Raw genomic sequence first — 16,540 nt, 5'->3', positions numbered from 1 at the left:
AGCCAACGTGCTGCGCAGTCCGCTCCGCTGAGGCAGCTTCGGAGGGCGCATTGCTGAGGAGCGGACCGTAAACGCTCTGCTATAGCTCTTCTCTCGTATTTCGAAGTAGAACTACGCAATCGATGCATGTACATGTTATTTTATCCTCACGCGGCTTCCATACAAGACATTCCCTCGGATGATGTCGCTTGCGTAGCGCGTAGTCCCTCAGTTTTAAGGACGTTATTTAACTCGAACGCTCCATGTGGTGATGGACCGGTCTGTTTTCCTGCAATGAAGACTAAGTTCACTGTTCTGAGCTTGTGTTGGCTCTTGCCGTAACGTAGGTGGGAGGTCAGCCGGCTGCTCGGCCGAAGGCAATGCGCTAACTGGAAGAGGCGGGAGGGCGCATTCACACCCGCCAAGCGGGAAAGCGGGGAGCGGCAGAAAGCAAGCGGATTTTCAACGCGGCGTGGCGGCGCGCGCGCGGAGCCTGGCCTAGCTGCCCGCGCCGCCGTTCGCGGAGCCTCGCGCTTTCACGAACGCCCCGAGTGCACCGTCATCGCAAGGTAGATTCGCCCGCGCGGTGCGGGTGATGACGGTGCAAACTGCACCACGCGCACCGCTATTCGCGCTGACAGCACTTGTGGCTTCGGCGATCTGTGCGACAAGACTCGCCGTAAACTGCAATATTTTAGCTTCGTTCATATTTTTTATATCCTCCCTTTCAAATGTAAGAACCAGGACAGAAGCGAAATCATCTCACTAGAGGGGGATCGCGCAGCGCGGCCAAATCGGATGTGCGCGCCTGTCAATGGTGATGACTGGACGGCGCGCACTATATCTTAACTTGTGCTTGGGCCACGCGCTCCGATTTTCGAAACTTTCATTTGACGCCGATAGTACATGGTCATCTGTCCTGATGATTTAACGTGATGAACTGAGGCATAATCGCAAAATTCCTTAGCTTGTCTCACAGCCGGTTTGTACTGATTTGCGATCTTGAGAGCTCGTGAGCGTCAGTAAGGAGCCTTCAGAAAGTAACCGCTCATGTAAATGATGATTCGTCGTTTTCGACACAAGCTGTTCACGTAGCACCTCATCGGTAAGGCTTCCAAAATTAGTCGGCAATGAGGGTTTGTAAAGCAGCGATGTATTCTTTCACTGTCTCACCTGCATGTTGAACTCGGTCACCGAAGCGCTGTCGAGCCACGATGACGGTGACTGAACGCTTGAAATGGTCAGAAAGCAAGGAGATTGCAGTCATACGCACCCTTCGTCGACAAGGTGTCACCTGCACTCGAAGGGCCGGCAGCAGAGCCCGACGACAAGTCCGCAGACTTCAGTGTAGAGAAAATCTGCTGCCCGTCCTGACATGACAGGGGAGCAATCTCTCTGCGGCGTTCGGCTGGAAGCTCCGGAAGCCATCATATGCGTCTCCAAGGCCTGCTTCCACTGGTCCTATGGGACAGCCGGATAACCAGGTGAAGGCAGGAAAGGCGGTGTGGCGCGGTTGTAATCCCGGAACACTCATTGTGGGGATGTAGCAGGGGAAATCACCAGGAAACTTCCCCTTGCATGGGTTGATTCGCCGTCGCCAATATATTATATTTAGAAGATAGAACGATGCAGTCGATGCATCTTCCTTTTTTTTATTGTTCACACGGGACTTCCTTCCATATATGACAGTCTCACGTACTCGTAAAGTGCAATGTATTTTAACATAAGTATATGGGAAAAGATTGCTTACAAGTGCTGGGTATTAGCGGCGAGAGTTTGGCGTGGCGCCCTCTCGCGAGTGACGTCACGGCCAGGACGTCGCTCGCTCCGGCTCGCTCAGCTGCCGCGCGCGCTCGTACCATTCGTGTATGCTTGCGGTGTGGATGACTGGAGCCGTACTTATTGAAGGGTATGTCTGCTTCTTTCTGTTGCCATGCCTGAACCACAGTTCCTCCTTCGAAACCGCGTGAGTCGAGAAAATTTACGGCTTGGATATGGCAAGCTATGTAGCGTTGAAGGGGTCTACTGGTTTTACAATGCATATATGTGCCGTGTCTGTCCGTAAGTATTGCGTAAAAAGAATGTCTGCAAATTCAACTCGCGAAGTTGTGTATGATGCTTCGCTAAACACTTAACATTCCCTTGGTATTTAGTTATGAGATACATTGCATTTTACATGGAAAAAAAATCTTGGTAACTGGCGTCAACATGTTATCCGTGTCAGAAAGACACTGTCCAGCGAAGCTGTCATCGTGATTCTTATTACTATGGTGAGTTGTTCTAGTCAAGTATGGCCATTTATTAATGCTTAAAAGAAAGAATTAGGTGCGCATTTCTTATGAAAACGTTTGCTCCTACTTTCATGCCTCTCTGAAACAGGCCCCTAAAAAACGAATTGCTCATTGCTGCTAACTCGACGGCACGTCATGTAGAGTATTTACGTAGTTAATTCACAAATACCATAGTAGCAATCACCTGAGAGAAAAGTTTCATGGCTAAGATCGAGAGCCAATCAATTGCAAGTGATGAAATGTTTCACGATGGCCCTCAGTAGCCTTTATCGACAATATGGCACACCCCTCATGCAACCGTAGCACCTGACTGTCGGTATGGCGAGGCACCCATTCTTCGCGAAACCCATCAGTTCACTGCCACTTCGAATTGAAACCAGAAAGCATTTTTTACAGCGCCAATTGGAATGCCTAAAGTATTCTCGAGGTACTACAGCGCAGCTTAGATTGCCTAGAGAAGGAAAATTCAAGCACCTTCTGCCTCGCCATGGCTCGATCCAGCGTTGTTTAATTATAGAAACGGAGAACTATTCGTTTCGTCGGTACATAAAAGAGAACATCCCAAACCTTCATAAAGAAAACACCACAAGCGTTACATATTTCACTTGATTTTTGACCCTCCACCGGGTAATTATGATATCTTCAATATGTCCCACACTACGAATGATTGACTTTTTTCTGGCTGCAACCATACGGTCCAAAAGGCTTATTTCACAAAAAAATTTGGGCCGAGCAGCCTGTGCCAGTTCGCCAAACAGATTCGTCATGTATATTCCTCAAGCAACAAGCACCAGTAAATTTCTCAAGTGAGTTCAACGTGTAGCACAGAAAAGGGAATATATATTGACACATTCCTTTTCGTATTCTGCAAATAGCTGTAAGCCTTCATTAGCTTTACTTCAAATTACCGCCACTTGAACACGTGAAGAACCGTTTAATTTTGAGAAGCAGATAAAGAAGCAAGTGGTGCTCGTAGAATCTAAACTGCAGTGTTAAGTCCTCGTGTTACTGCCGAGCGTTTCTGTGAAGAAATGCAAACATTCGATATTATACTATGAATCCCTCGTCGTGAGCAAACCTGTTTTAGCGGATTCAAATCAAGGTAACTTTTGTAGATGTCATATACAGCCAGCGTTTGTGACATACTTGTTGCACCGCGGCAGGTATGGTATCATAACTGGGTTCTTATATGCTATGTTTTTGTGGTTGTCGATCCGCGCATGCAAAACCCGCAATGGGCTGATCGGCGCTCCTTCAGCTGGCACTGTAGCGTTGCCTTTGAGAAATCATGGACACGGCAAGAAACCGTATCTTTGGCCGCGGACTCTCAAATTCAACAAAATGATTATTTTTCTTCAGTAAACACGGTCACCAGCTTACGTTGGCAATACGCAACTGCATTCAAGTCGCTCCTATCCCCAGAAATATGCACCCAGACCGTGACACCTACGCCAGGCTAGAGCCCCAGCACTTTAAGAAGGTTACGGTACACTGCCGGGTACCCTGTGATCGACGTTGACTTCCATGAAGTGCTGTCGGTCTCAGCTACGCAAGCTTCACAGAAGTACAGGAAACGGCCGATACACTGGCGATCATATCTCGTCCCGCACATCAGTACATTACTATCATCACAGAGTCTCTAGCTGCCTGCCGCAACTTTGCGTTAAGACGGATCTCCGCTGCAGCCCACCCTATCATTGACGCTTCCGCATCTTTTCCCCCCGAGGTAGAAATTGTATGGACCTATGGGGGTCACAAAAGTTTTCGTGGAAACCAGCAAGCTCACGCTGTCGCCCGAGCGTGTGCCACACGGGCTCCGCAACATGACCGTGACTTACAGGTGGACCCTGTACCTCTTTAGTACAACACCATCCTCCAACACTCGCCTCTCCTGCCGCAGCTATCTCACTCCGCACAAATCCCTCCCTCGCAATGACGCTGTCGCCTGGCCGTCAACTTCAGACTAACACCCTCCTACACCTTAGCGGATACAAAATGCAACACATCAAAGCAGAAACAGCTAATTAAAAAAGAACATCAGATGTCATAACCGCGCCAATAAATACAGTGACATAGAACTGTCACCAAAAATTCAGGAGGGAAGAAAATATTCACATATTTACCTCAGCATATTCACATATTGGCATTATTAACATTAGTACTAATGGGAAAGTATGGGACGAGAGCAAAATGCCACACATGACACTAAGCAGAATGTAATATATTTTAATGCGTGGTAATTGCGTCCTGTTGACAAGACCTTGGACGAGGGCTAATGTGAGGGGTGGACCTGATACTTCTATTGTTTCAATGAAATGTGGCGTAAATCCTGATGAGCCAGTAATAAGCAGAGAACTCGGATTTTCGTCAGAGAAATTAGCCCTTTATCTCGGCTTCCAATTTTTAATTATAGAGGAAGTTTACTTACAAAGGCAGTTATGCTGCCCAAAATTGTCATGTACCGTGGGCTAATTGCCTCAAAATTGGGAACTGTTCCGAGCCCAGAAATTTTTAGAAATTAGATTTTCTTTATACTTCGCCTTCAAGATGTCATTTGACTGCAGTTTGGTCTAATTGAAAGGAAGCTCGCCGTGTAAACATCGCAGCTAAATATATCTTGGAACGCTAACTTAATCCTTTCTGGCATCAAGGTCAGAAAAAATTTGGAGGACGCCTAAGCTTTGCCTTTAAGAATGGAACGTGATAGCATTCAAAGATCACTGACTTCTTCTCACGCTTCCCGGCAACTGGAACGCATGTAACCGTAATGTTTACCGGGAAACGCTGGTCGCGAACGCTATGCACGAAGGCGGCTTTCTGGTAGAAACGCCAAGGATCGACCTTGGAAACGCGGCCTCTTGCGTGGGCCGCGATGCGGTGGAGGCAAGCGCCATCTGGAGGTATTGCAAGTAAGGTTCCTGAATAAAACTTAAATGTAGCGACATTCCTCCTCGCCCGGCCTCTTCTTCTCTTGCAGGCCTTCTCGCTGCTCGCTCTTTCTCTCGTAGCTTGCCCTCGCAGTTTGGCCGTTCGCTCGGAAGCCGCCCATAGAGTTACACGAGTTGTGACATTTAAAATTGTTGGGTGTTGGGCCCCATAGCGAATTTTGGTTATACGCTGGAAGTTGTTACGTGTCCTCTAGGGAGCGTTCTGCCGCAAAAATTTTTCAAATCGGTTCATTAATAGCCGAGATTGAAATATTTCAGTGCCACGAACCCATGATTTCAGCAGGCGACCTCCACTGCATAGCGAGACTCTCTCTCCACTCGCCCCGTCTAGCCTCCGCAAGCGAAATTCCTTCCCCGCGTTCTCCCATACCAGGCCCCGCCTTCACTTTTTTCTCCTCGCTTTTTTTTTTTTTTTTTTTTTTTACTTCTGTGCTACGCGTTTCCGCTGACCGCGCCGCGCACGATTTTGCGCGCTGTGCACAAGAAAACATGACTAGCGGTATAATTCAGTGCTACACGAATACTGGGGCAGAGCAAGCGGATCGCAGAGCGTGATCACGCGCTGGAACACGGTAGAAAATGGCAGTTTCGGTACCTGCGCACGTGACCGCACGACCGTGGGAACAAGCAGACGAAGCGGAAGTACATCTCTTGCTTCGGTGCGAAGTAAAACAAAAAAACACGCAGACGTTCCGTTTGTGTTTTATTATCTCTAAACTTCAATTCGTGAATTCAAGCAATAGATCGCACAGATAACAGATGTCGGCTTGAATAATTCTCGAAGTCACGTGTCACCACGAGCGACGTCACAATGCGGACAATATTACGTAGGCGCAGGAGCCCGACTTCGTCACCGTCCCTCTCCGGGTGGATTCGCCGCGAGTAAAGAGGGAAACGGCGTTCGGATTGAAATTTCAGGCCTTTCCACGGCGCGTAGCGATGTAATTCTTCGCAAACACGATCGTTGGCGCTCATTGTAAGCTCAAAATGGCCAGACCTGTGAGGGGCCCTTTAAATTGTGCGCTGTGCTAGCAGCGATGATGGAACGCTATGAAACTAACGCGTAACTGCGCCCTTGTTTTGTGGCTTCGGGTTGGCTGCCTGCTTCCAGTTAGAAGAATGCTTTTGAGGTCAGTTTGGTCGACAAATTCCGTTTAGTGTCGAGTACTATCACAAAAATCAGAATTCTTTGTCTCGCCAGTAATGTATACGTAATGTACATGATGTGTATATACATGCTAGAGCTTTGAGTGTTATGTCGTCCACTGCCATGCATTACTTGTAGGAAAGAACACTGTCGCGGGTTGCACGGATCAACCCGCTTCGCAAGTTATTTCGATTACAATGATCAGATTCTTTATTTGGCTTTCTAAAGACACTTGCCCGGCGTGAATGGGCTGCGATAAAGGTTTCACCGGTACACGCCAAAGGCGATGCGCTTGCGTGTGTGCAGAACTATGTAGTTGCCGATTCAACAATTCGGATGCGTTTGCGCTGCTAGAAGTGCGTACGTGTGTACTTGCATGTACCCATAATTTAATCGTCTTAGTACCATGATGACCGAACGCAAGGTGCGTGACATATTCGCCTGAGTAACGCGAGCGTCATGTAGAAACGTGCGCGTTCAACGCGGAGCATCTCAGCTATTCTCATCGTTTCGTCATTACGCTGGCCTCTCTTTATGCAGTGAAACTGGTCCTACGCTTTTATGACAAACTGGTGCCGTTGGCTCTCAAGCGCGAACATCACAGTGGAACCTGTACTTCATTTGTGAACAAAGTGTATGCAAGGACGAAAGCTACACATAGAAATAGTTTCCATCAATGAGCACTTTCCACATTTGTGCAGTCCCAGTTAAGCCAATATGAGCCAACAAACTCGTGCTCTTTATCCTGCCGAGACGGCGAAGCGGTGAGAGCCTACTCACAATAGTCAAAATCATTTGCGCTGGTAGTGAAAAGCTTGTCCTCGCAAAATATATTTGCAGTGCCGAACAAAAGTGGGGACTAACAAAATCACGCACTCTCACTACTACACAATAACACGTGTTACATTTCTAGAACGCTATATGACGGAACACAGCCTACGCACTCCATAGCTTCATACACCTGTTCACGGTAGCGCGATCAGGAAAACAAATCTGAACGAGCACCGAGAATAGCACCTGTGTATAAGCTTACCCATGCCTGAGCTGAGTTCTTAAACAAAAACTGAGTTCTCAAATGACGCGGTTAGCCAGAAACTTAGCCAAAACATTCGAAATTCCTTGCGAAAGCCTCGCCGCGGAAACTCGATGGCCAACTGTCATGGTGGTGAGTGCGCAGAGACGCAGAAAAGAAGAAGAAAAAAAAAAAACAGAAAAGGGCGCGAAAAATACCACGTGACGGCGCTCAATCAATTGGGAGACGCAGGCCTTCTTTCCTGCCTTCTCACGTGCTCCTCGCAGCAGCGGCGGCAAGATGAAAGCATGTTGCTGCCTTTAAGTTTTATTCAGGGACTTTAATTTCGACGAACCGGGCGCGCCGCTCTGTGGCCTCCAATATACTCGCGCGCCGGCGCGCGCAAATGACGGTCGCCGTGGCCGGTCTGTGAAAGGTAGAAACGCTGTCAAAGGAGTTTCTTATGAGTTTTCGCGTAACATAATTATTTTTTTTCTCGTGTAGTCAAATTACAATGCGACACTATCATGTCTGTAGGTTGTGTGTAAGTCGTACTTTGCGATTTTTTTACGTATTTCAGCTTGAGAAATTCAATTAGTTCAGTCACTTCCTTGAGGACCTGGGTATGGGCATTTTGAAAATCTTTTTTGCCGAAATGACGTCTTACACGGGACGCCGACGCGGGACGGCGGATATTCTGCGACACGGGGCCCTTCACGCTATCGGGTTAAAACGCTCACAATATTGTCTGTGCAGACTGCCGAGAATTCTTGTCGGAAACGCAGAAGGAAATGCCGTATGACGATATATAATCCTCAAACTACGGTGGAATTTCAATTTTGCACCTGCTTCTCTAAAAGCTCCAGTTTTGCCCCGAAGCCTTGCATGTCCATGTGTAGGTCATGAATGAGGTCTCCGTTCCCTTGCAGCTTCACGTTGAGCTTATTCATGTGGTACGATAAGTAGACGCAAAGGCCAATATACAGAACCACTCGAAACTGTACGATACCGGGTCGGGGTGATCTTTCTGTGCAAGGAATTGTTTATTTCATTCCCAAGATTAAAGAACTGAAACAAAACTTTTCCACTGATCCGCCATCAAATTGTTGTGAAGTGCACCCGTGAGCAAAAGTATACAGACCATAGGGTCGCCGAAGAAAATTTTTTTTTGTAATTAACACGCATAAACGGAAACTGACTAGTGCGCTAGAAAATTCGTAATGCCAAATTTGGACTGCAGTCTAATTTGGGGTGCATATCTGCCACACAACACTCTAAGAACAGTTTACACCCTTTGGCTTGCCCCTTCTGCCACACAACGATAATCGTCATCTGCCTTGATGCGTTTCCTTTCTTGAAAACGCCGCGCCCGCTACTTTCCTGTCGGGAATGCTATCATGCTGATAACGCGCATGCCGTTCGTTACTGGAAAGTACCGGGCTCGCAGCGTTAAAGAAAGGAAACGCATCAAGGCAGATGACGATTACACTCTAAGAACAGTTTACACCCTTTGGAGTGCCCCTTCTGCCACACAACAATAATCGTCATCTGCCTTGATGCTTTTCCTTTCTTTAACGCTGCGAGCCTGGTACTTTCCAGTAACGAACGGTATGCGCGTTATCAGCATGATAGCATTTCCTGTCGGCAAGCTATTATGCTGATAACGCGCGTGCCGTTCGTTACTGGAAAGTACCGGGCTCGCAGCGTTAAAGAAAGAAAACGCATCAAGGCAGATGACGATTATCGTTGTGTGGCAGAAGGGGCACTCCAAAGGGTGTAAACTGTTCTTAGAGTGAACGATAATCGTCATCTGCCTTGCTTGCGTTTCCTTTCTTGAAAACGCCGCGCCCGCTACTTTCCTGTCGGCAATGCTATGTCATGCTGATAACGCGCATGGCGTTCGTTACTGGGAAGTACCGGGCTCGCAGCGTTAAAGAAAGGAAATGCGGACAAGACAGATGACGTTTATTGTTGTGTGGCAGGATACAACCCAAAGGGTGTAATTTTTTTAGAGTGTACACTCCAAAAAAAGTTTACATCCTTTGGGGTGTATATCTGCCACACAACGATAATCGTCATCTGCCTTGCTTGCGTTTCCTTTCTTGAAAACGCCGAGCCCGCTACTTTCCTGTCGGCAATGCTATGGCATATTGATAACGCGCATGCCGTTCGTTACTGGGAAATATCGGGTTCGCAGCGTTAAAGAAAGGAAATGCGGACAAGACAGATTACGTTTATTGTTGTGTGGCAAGATACGACTCAACGGGTGTAAACTTTTCTTAGAGTTCACTCTAAAACACAGATCAGGAAGGCGAAGAGAGAACTGGCCTTAATTCATATCCAAAACACTTAGCACAAGATAGCTACATGATCATTACATGATGCCAAATTGCGAAACAAACAAAAGGGAAAGCCATCTACAACCCTTATCACGTTCCTAAATTGGCTTAATTTCTTCTAGCGCACTTCTAAATTGTGCTTCTGTAAAGCTATGCTCCATCAGAGCAGGTGGCCGTATTTAAGTGACATACCTTTACATAATACGACGCAGCGTGATTAGAATAAATCACTAAATCCGACCAATAATAATAAAAAACTTCCGACAGATCGTGCGAACTGTCCAAAGCAAGTCGCAATTAAAAGTACGCTCAGGCTTTTTATCTTCAGCCTACATCTCCGTCTAAGTAAATAAAACGAAAACACTGACGCTTTCCTTTCTCGAGCATTCAGCTGTCACGTTTTCATGAAAGTTGTGGGTGTCTCACCCGTGTTCTTGGGACAAAGGAACGACAACACAGTGGTGTAAGCAATCACAAGGGCATTTATTGCACCTTGCATACACTAATGCCTACTAGCTGAATTGCTATGCACGAACATGCCGATGGATAAGCGACAAATCGAGGAAGTCCGACTCACCGCGACCGGATAGCGAACGAATATGTTCGCCCCACGCTGCACGCCAACGCCTGGTCGTTCACATGTACGGTTACGCGAACGGCGGCGCGTTCGAACGATCGTGTTCATCCATTCCGGTGTAGGCTTCGCGAGACGGTCCCAGAGAAGCATGGATCGGCACATGCGCGGAACGTCCGCGTCGCTTTCCGAGCCCGAGCCAAAGAGGAAGAGCCTGCTCCCTGTCGCGCCCGACTAACCCTGCCGTTGGGTGGCGCTAGCAGCGCAACACTCGTGCCATCTCCCGTAATGCGCTGCAACCAGACTGTGCCGGCACTAAGCTACGCGGAGAAGCCGGATCACAGGAGACGCGAGACATGCGGGGAAAGCAGCATAATAGGGGACGCGTGACAGTCGCGCATCCCCACAAAGTAAACATCAAACTAACTCGAAAAAGAAAAATCTGCCATACCACGAGCGATGAGTGTGTGAGACCAGCGATGCCCTCTGTCCAGCCAAAGCTCTTACAACTTAAACGTTAAAAAAAATAAATATTGTTGAAGAAATGAAAGCTCCTGAACTTCTACAAAACGTGCCACCAACAAAAAAAAAAAAAAAAAAGAAACGCACTCCTGCTAAAGGGGAAGGAAGCAGAAGAGAGCGGACGTGCTCTCATCGGTTCCGTCTTTTTTTGAATGATTCTGCAGGCAATTTTGGCAGAACCAAGCATTCAAGAACATCTTCGGATTCGTGAGGTTAACGCGAATCGGTGGATACCTTTGGACAAGGTGGGCCAGCATTTTTCGAACTTTTATAACCTCTTTTTTGTGCGTCGCACGTGTGTGCCCCGATGGGCCTAACGCACTGTGGAGTTCTTTTAGATCAAGTACAGGCCGTCCAGAAGGCCCATGATACGGCGGTAAACTTAAACCTTATTGTCCCGACGTGGGAGCCGCCTGCGTCAACCTAAGGGTTGGTCTTCAGGACCCGAATAAAGTTCATCATACCATACCACACTCCTGCCAAATAAACACGACTCGTTATGAACTCCCGTACAAACATAACCTATCCACTTGGGCAACTTGAGCGTGACCTACCAAATTGTACGCAACATTGACCCTGTTTGCCTTAGAATTCTACACGTGTCGTCACGTAAACTTTCCACTTGAAATTGGGGACCTAACCTGAGTCGAAAATGCTAACAACTAAGTAAAATTTTTGGCTGTTCCTTACGCTTCTCAAGCATTCAAAGCGAAACAAAGCTGAATACAAAATAAATACAAATGAGCAAAACAACTTGCAACGTGTCTTCTTGATTTCCTTTTCGGGCCTCGAACGGACCTTTTCAGACAAGCTTCAGAGGGTCGCGCATTACGGGGTTTTCGCAAGGTGCGGTCTCGAAGAGCGCAAGAAGAACCAATATGCCCGACGCACCTCGTAGCTGCCATTTTAGAACAGCAGCCTCGAAGTACTGGGACAGGGTTACATTCACAGACCCACGCGGGCACTGTTCCCTTAGCTGATAGGCAGTTGCCCTTCATTGCCCCCGCGAGTGACCGGCTCTTGTATACCAGCCTGCAGGACGCTTCCCTTTGTCCCTCTGCTTACTTCGAGACGTCCGCAATGCGGTTAGGCGACGGTTGCTACGCCTGAACCTTCGCGAAACTCTCCTTTTCGCGAAGGGCGTTACGCCGATTCACGATCTCCGCATACGCCTAAGTTTGGGATTTACCGTCCTTCGCTTTTTCACAGTCTCCGGCTGGATCCTGACCCTCGCGCATTTGCCTGTGTCGCCTTGTCGCTTCGCATGTTTGATTCTAGACGCCTCGACCGCATCCACCCTTCTCATATTGCATGGGTCTATGCTTTTTCTGGCAGGCTGGCCGAACTTGCCACCTGCGTACACACTTGGCTTAACGGACCCTCCATTTCTTGTGCGGGAAAACCGCCACTCTCTACTGCTTTCTCCTCACTTCCGGCTACTAACACGTTTGACTCCTCACTGCGCGCAGCTGCCTCGGGAATCGTTCCATGGTCGTCTGACTGCTGCTCAATAAGGAATACGCCTATCAGCCTCTGAGTCTCCTCCCGTGTTTTTGCCCTTAAAGCTCCCAGATTCAGCGTTTACTATGACCAATTCGAAGAGCCATAGCTGACTTGCTCTGGCAGGCTGGCCGAAATTGCCGCCTCCGTACACACCTGGCCGTTCTCTGAAAGCTGTCGCATATACGGCTTCAACAGCTGCAGGTTGTTATCGGAGTCCTGAATTGTGGCAAATACCGCCCGCATCTCACAGCTCCTGGCCATGTGACCTTTCTCTCCGCAGTTGTAACAAACAACTCTCTTCGGGAACCTCCAACGCGCGTTGTTGCGACGCCTGTTTCTCGAACCTCGACCGACGTTACTATTGGGTAGCATGGCGTTGTCGGCGGGCTGCAGGCGTCCGGTAGACCATGGCGACCAGGCAAGGACGAGACGATTTCTAGTGCGAAACTTGCACTGTTTATTCAATGGTTTGGTGAAGGATAAGAAGAGAATGAATTGAAAAAGTACATTGCGGGGCCCGTTAAATAGGCCCACTAAAATCGTAGGCGGGATCTTGCTAACGTCAACGTCACGTGGCATGCACTGAGTCGCACTCGTTGCTTTTCGGCTGCCCCCACTTTCCTGGGCAGTGTTGCACGTCCCCGTTGGTGCTCTGCGGCTGCTCCCACTTTCCTAGGCGGCGTTGCACGTCCCGACCCGTTTGTCTTTGCGGTGCTCCCACTTCCTTAGGCGACGTTGCATTTGCTTGCCTCCGCTGGTGGCAACACGCGGCTCCGGGATGGGCGGCTGATCCTTTCTTCTAGGCGACGTTGGTTCGCGGAAAGGGCCTGCCCTGGAGTCGCGGAAAGGGTCCCTCCTAGAGTAGCACAGTTTGTGAAAAGAGTTCTCCCGTTGGTCGCACACACCCAAAGAGGCCCGTAAACACGGCGGGGCGTCCGCCAGACTGTAACAGGACGAGACAACAATAGCAAATTAGGAATCCATCCTCCGTTTCGGTTGAGCAGGGTCTTTCGAGCATCCTTTTTGCCCGGGGTGTCACACGCCAACCATAACAGCATCTCCGGCGGGGGAGGAAGATCCTGACGCGTAGGGGCCAGCAGCCACTGGGCGAGGGATCGGCGTTTCAGCAGCAGAATTTTCCTTCGGAGTGACGAACCCTTGGTTCGTAGCTGTTGATTCCTGGGAGTAGTTTGTACGTCAGTCGTCGTGGCGCTCTTGTATGCCTTTTCTCCCTGGTCCGGCCCGGTGAAACTGCACTTGCAAACAGGTCTCGCAACTTTTCGTTTCCTGCTTGGGCAAGCAATCACCCCAGGACAGTACCGGACCCACAACCACAAGGCAAGCGAGCACAAGGCCACTCTCCCCCAAGATACACCAGGCTTAAAAAAAAAAAAAAACCTGCTACTGCTTTCCCATCTCTTTCGCGAGTCCTCCCCCCCCCCCCCCCCAAACACTAAAAACAGCCATTGCTTGAAAGCGTTAAGGCGTGGTTACTAAAATCAGCTAATAATCAACTACAACTTCGCGATAATAAAGAAAATGTATGAGAAAAAAAGATACCAATGTAAAAATGTCACGGAAACCAGAGGGAGCATGAGGCTTTCGCTACTCTAGGGGCAACGACTCAGACCGTCAGCATTGGCGTTAAGTTTACCCTTCTTGTAGCGAATATCGAAGGTGTACTGTTGAAGAGCCAAGCTCCAGCGCTAAAGACGGCCGTTTTTCGTAGACATGGACTGCAGCCATGTGACGGGACAGTGGTCAGTCTCTATGGTGAACCTTGAACCAGCGATGTAGCAAGCTAGCTTCTGCACTGCCCATACTACGCAGGTGCATTCCTTTTCTGATGCACTGTATGCTTCCTCACGAACTGAAAACTTTCTACGGGCGTACAGTACGGGGTGTTCGTTTTCGTCATCTCTCTTTTTACAAAGCACCGCCCCCATACCCCTGTCGCTGGCATCACACTGAAGAATGAATGGCTTAGAGTAGTCGGGTGCGTACAACACTGGCTGGCTCGTTAGTGCTTTCTTCCGCATACTAAAAGCCTTTTCTTTTACGTCATCCCACTTTACCGTTTGTGGTTCTGTTTTTCTGAGAGCATCTGTTACAGAACTTGCAATCTCGGAATAACACGGGATATATTTTTGGTAATCACCTGCCTAGCCAAGGAATGACCTGATGTCCCGCTTTGTGCGTGGTTGCGGGAAGTTGTCTATTGCAGTCATTTTAACATAGGAAGGCCGACGATGGCCTTGCCCTATTACTTGACCTAGATAAGCTACCGCCGCGCACCCTAATTGGCATTTGGGAGCCTTGACAGTTAAGTTGGCTTCCCGTAGACGACACAACACGGTTCGCAAGTGTTGCATATGGTCCGCCCATGATGAAGAAAAGATTGCTATGTCATCGAGATACGGAAGTCCAATGTCCTCGATTTCTCGTAGCACCTGTTCCATAAGGCTAGAGAAACAATAGGGAGCATTCTTTAATCCAAAGCTCGGGACTTTCGGCCGAAAGGTTCCTATCGGGGAAATAAACGCCGCAAGCCTGCTTGCTCTCTCGGTCAACGGAATCTGCCAGTACCCTCTGACTAAATCGAGCATAGAGATGAAATTAGCACTGCTCACTCTCTCAAGCCTTTCCTCGATATGCGGTATTGGGTAGGTCTGGTACTTCGTGATTAAGTGGAGCCTGCGGTGGTCGATACACGGTCGCGGCTCCTTTCCTGGGACCTCAACCAAGATAAGAGTCGAGGTATAATCACTCTCTCCTGGCTTGATTACACCTAGTTCTAACATCTTGTTTATTTCAGCGGCCATGATTTGACGTTGACGAGGTGAAACGCGATAAGCATTCGAACGAACTGGGTCCGATGAGGTTAACTCGATATCTTGAACGATCGCAGAGGCCCTGCCAGGTATGTCTGAAAATATGTCTTTAAATTCAAACACGAGTTCCCTCAGTTCGGCCATTTTAATGGGATTCAACTCCGCCTGCTTTACTAGCTTGTCAATGGTCTCGTGAATGTCTTTTGCCCCCGTTATTGATGATAACTCCGGAAAGTCGACAGGCATCTCCTCAGGTTGGTAAAGGACATGTTCACAATGGCCTCCCTTTGCCGATAGGGTTTAAGTACATTGCTGTGGTACACTTGTGATGTCCTTCGTTTTCCCGGTACCGTGATCACGTAGTTTGTTTAAGATAACTTCTGAATTATGTCAACCGGTCCTTCCCACTGAACCTGTAGTTTGTTTTTCAATGAGGGTTTCAGCATCATTACCTTTTTCCCAACTTCAAAGCGTCGCGTTCGAGCCGTCCTGTCATAGTATCGCTCAGCATTGCTTTGGGCCCTGCGCATTTCCTGCCCTACTAATTCTTTATATGTGTGCAGTGGCGATGGTGCATTAAACCAGTTGTTAGTCTGCGCCCGTGTCGTGTGGTTCTTTCTTTGTCTTGTCCCTTTTTTTTGCGCAGTTTTTTCTTGGATCTCGTAATGCCATACCAACTAGCCCCTCACCGTACGCTTCTAGACTTCATCTCTTCTACTTGGGGCTCCTTTCTGTGTTCCCTTTCCTACGAGGATCAGAGCGCTGCGTGTACTAGCCTCATCGCTGCAAAAACTTGCGAGGCCAGGTGGTTAGGATTCTGCTTGCGCAAGAATACGCAGCCGCCGGAGGTGTTGGGCATCTTCGGGATCCTTGGCTGTTCCGAGGGACACTGGAAAAGAATTGCAAAGATTCTGAGAAGTGAATGCTGGAGACACGTCCGCCTGTTGCAAGACTGGCTGCGGTGTCTGTGCTTCAGCTGGAAGGGAACGGGCCCCGCAGGCTTCCGGGCTCTCAAGGGTTACCAAGCCCTGGCCCAGTCATGCGCTGAATTCCTTTGGAACACGCGGCGACGGAGTTTACCCAAGGCCCCCAGAAAGCAGGTTGGTGCCGTTCCGGTGTTATACCTCGGAGGGGCGGTCATTCCACAAGAAGTTGAGAGTGTCCTCAGCAAGGGACCGAAGTTCTGCCTGGAAGTCCCTCTGCGCAAGCACGAGGCTTTGGCGACGGCGCATAGGATTGCTGACAGAGTTCAAGGCGAAGAGAAAGAACGTTGCCATTTAGAATGCGTAGATGTGATCCGCAATACTTTCAAAGGCACGAAGAAAGGAAATTCCATGGTGAAATCGGTAGCAAGCTTTTTTAGGAACTCAGATCTCGCTTTGATGACGGCCGAT

The sequence above is a fragment of the Dermacentor andersoni genome, chromosome 1 (genome assembly GCF_023375885.2).
Source record: "Dermacentor andersoni chromosome 1, qqDerAnde1_hic_scaffold, whole genome shotgun sequence".
Lineage (NCBI taxonomy): Eukaryota > Metazoa > Arthropoda > Arachnida > Ixodida > Ixodidae > Dermacentor > Dermacentor andersoni.
Note: the sequence above shows the minus strand (reverse complement) of the source record.